Raw genomic sequence first — 3,363 nt, 5'->3', positions numbered from 1 at the left:
CCTGGATGGGGGACCTGGGTGGCTCAGCAGTTGAGCGTCTGCTTTCGGCTCAGGTCATGATCCAGGGATCCTGGGATGGAGTCCCACATCGGTCCCCCTGCAGGGAGTGTGCTTTTCCCTCTTCCTGTGTTTCTGCCTCTCTCTCTGTGTCTCTCATGAATAAATAAATAAAATCTTAAAAAAAAAAAAAAGCCTAATGATACACCCAGCAGACTCACACTAAAATGCTAAAAGAAATTCTTTAGTCATAATACTGTCTTGTTAACTGGAAGCATTAACAGTGCACAACAGAATAAAGAGCATGAGGTAAGTACATGGGCAAGCCCAAATGAATATTAACCGTATAAAACTGTAACTGCAGCTCTTCCGGGGACGGCGTCCGTAGGTGTTCAGAATGGTTCAGCGTTTGACATACCGTCGTAGGCTGTCCTACAATACAGCCTCTAACAAAACTAGGCTGTCCCGAACTCCTGGCAATAGAATCGTTTACCTTTATACCAAGAAGGTTGGGAAAGCACCAAAGTCTGCATGTGGCATGTGTCCTGGCCGACTTTGAGGAGTTCGTGCGGTGAGACCTAAAGTCCTTATGAGATTGTCTAAAACGAAAAAACACATCAGCAGGGCCTATGGTGGTTCCGTGTGTTCGTAACAGGATCAAGCGTGCTTTCCTTATTGAGGAGCAGAAAATCGTTGTGAAAGTGTTGAAGGCACAAGCACAGAGTCAGAAAGCTAAATAAAAAAATGAGGATTTTTTTGAGTAATAAAAATCAAAAAGCTTGATCTGTTAAAAAAAACTGTAACTACAATGTCTATGGCATTAAAAACATCTATAGGATTAAAATTCATGATAAAAAAATACAAAAGATGGTTAGTAAATGGGGTTAAGTGGTCTCTTGTCCTTGCATTTCCCAGGAAATACTAAAAGTGCTAATTTATTTTCAATTATGATAAGTCTAGGATAGGTATTGTAATTTCTAATTAAGCTGTTAAAGTGATATAAAAAGAATATATAATTAATCCAATAAAGGGAAAAATGGAATGAAAAAAATACTTGATCAACTCAAATAAGGTAATGAAGGAGAAAATTTAGGCATGTGAGTCAAATAGAAAACAAGTAGTAAGACAGTAGATATAAACCCAGCTGTATCACTAGTTAATTTAATGTACATGGATTAAGTCATTCAAAGGCAAAAAGATAGATGGAATTTTTAAAAATACATTCTTTTATGTCGTGCCTAAAGAGATATATGTGAAATATAATGCACAGAAAAGTTGAAGGTTACAGGATGGAAAATGATTATCACACAAGTATTAGCCAAAAGAAAGCTAATATAGTCATGTTTATTAATATCCGAGTAGATTGAAGAAGGCAAGAAGAAATAGATAAACAGAAACACATCACACAATAAGGACTTCAGTCTACTAGAAAGATATAATTTAGTCGTTATGAATTTAATAACATAGCTTTGAAATATGTAAAGCAAAATTACAGAAATGCAAAATAATAACTCCCTCACAATCATAGTGGACCACCCGTAGAAACTGACAGACCCAACAGACAAAGATTCATCAGTAAGGAGAAAACTTAAACCATACATTGACTTCATAGGACACTGCACCCAACACAACAAAATATATTCCTCCCGAGCTGAAAGGGAATTGTCACCAAAAATGGCTATGTTTGATCATGAAGCAGGCCTCAATAAATTTCCAAAATTGAGATCATAGAATAAATCAGTATTTTAAAACTTTTTCCAACCCATAGCATGTACCAGGGGATCACTGTGCCCAGGGTGGCAGTGCCCATGCTCCCCCACCTGTTCTTCTTACCCTCAGAGGGTCACATCTTCATGGAGCACTCACCCAACTCAACTCTGGACCCAGAGGGAGGCTCTCTTCCAGCGCAGAGACAAGTCCTCAACACCACCTGTTCGCCAACTCATCACCTGACTTTTGCTAGTAATACTGGTATTTATGTTTTGTTCATAAATTTAGTTCTCAGCTGTATTTTAAGCCTCCTCAAAGTGTGCAGTCATCCCCTGAGGCACTCAGAGGCAGGCCTAGACACTCCATGGCTCTAGGGGACACTGGGGGCCAGCGTCTGACTCTGCTGGTTCTGATGCTGTCACCAAGAGGAGACGTTTTGATGGGCTCAACTATTAAATCATTAAAGTTTCAGCTTTGGAAAATCACTGTAATGATGTGTCCCAGGAGAGTGAGGGCAAGGACTAGGGGTGGGGCTAGTTAACGACGTTTTTACATTTTGTTTTGTCCTGGTTGGTCCTGGTCTGTCAAAGCTCCCCTGGGGGCAAACAGCATGGGGAGATCCCACCAGGGACTGGCTCCACTAGGGCCCACATGACCGTGTGTGATGACAAAGCTACCCAATGATCTGAGGGAGGACAAAAGAGATGACGTCCCTCCTGAGCTTATGGTGCGTTGGCATCATGTGTGCAGATGGTGTGCACACCACACAGAACTCTAAGAATGCTTTGTGAGATTCAAGCACCAAACAGAAAAATTAAAACTATAACTATGTGCAAAAAACAAACCAAAAAAACACTGAGATACCCATGTACCGACGGATGGGCAGCAGAGACCTGGCTGGTGCCGAGGAGGGAAAGGCTCAGGAGTCAGGCGTACCAGCGTCCTGCTCTGCCACCGACTCACTCGGCAGCTAGGGAGTCACGTGTACTGCCTCTGTCTCAGGTTCCTGAGCTGAGATCACAGGACTGGGTGAAAGCCTCAGCCCTCGGACCCCACCCCGGGGCCTCCATGCTACAGTTGACTTGATGACGTCAAAGAAAAGACAGGACTTTTGTTTCTCTTGAGAAGAGTGTGCAGCCAGCAATCGCAAATAAAATGGCTCCTTTTAATGCCGTTTCCATCTGTGTTCTAGAACAAATACCAGTCCATCCCTGCAACCGTACCTCAGCACAGAAGTTCCCTCCGCAGTGTTGTTCTCAGACATGATTCATGAACATCCATAGACCCGCTTTTCTGGGGAAAGGAGGCAATCACATTTTGTCTTTAGTGACTCATCTCACTGTCCACAGTCAGAAGCAGTTTGGATGAGAATTCCGGCTGCAAGCATGTTCTGGTGGGCCCCCAGAGAGCTGCTATGGGTCAGACGCCCCCTGGAGATCAGAGCTCACTGTCACCTCCCACACCCCAGAGACACAGCTTGTTTCCCGTGCCTGGGACTCATCAAGATGCAAGCGTGTTGCCTATGTGTTGAGCACATGTACCTGTGTACTCTGCAAGGTGCAGGTGTGCAGGGCTCACTTGGGTTCATCATGGACTGAATTCTCAGAAGCTGAGCAGAGCTTCCTTAAACCCTGTCCTATTCGAAAAGAAACTTTA

The 3,363-nt window shown here is 43.3% G+C and overlaps 1 pseudogene; it reads left to right on the top strand.

Annotated features, from left to right (window-relative positions):
- The first annotated feature begins 366 nt into the window (after positions 1 to 366).
- On the top strand, positions 367 to 780 carry LOC129516420 (60S ribosomal protein L34-like; annotated as a pseudogene).
- The last annotated feature ends 2,583 nt before the right edge of the window (positions 781 to 3,363 follow it).

The sequence above is a fragment of the Nyctereutes procyonoides genome, unplaced genomic scaffold (assembly GCF_905146905.1).
Source record: "Nyctereutes procyonoides isolate TBG_1078 unplaced genomic scaffold, NYPRO_anot_genome, whole genome shotgun sequence".
Lineage (NCBI taxonomy): Eukaryota > Metazoa > Chordata > Mammalia > Carnivora > Canidae > Nyctereutes > Nyctereutes procyonoides.
Note: the sequence above shows the minus strand (reverse complement) of the source record. Positions and strands in the feature narration are given on the sequence as shown.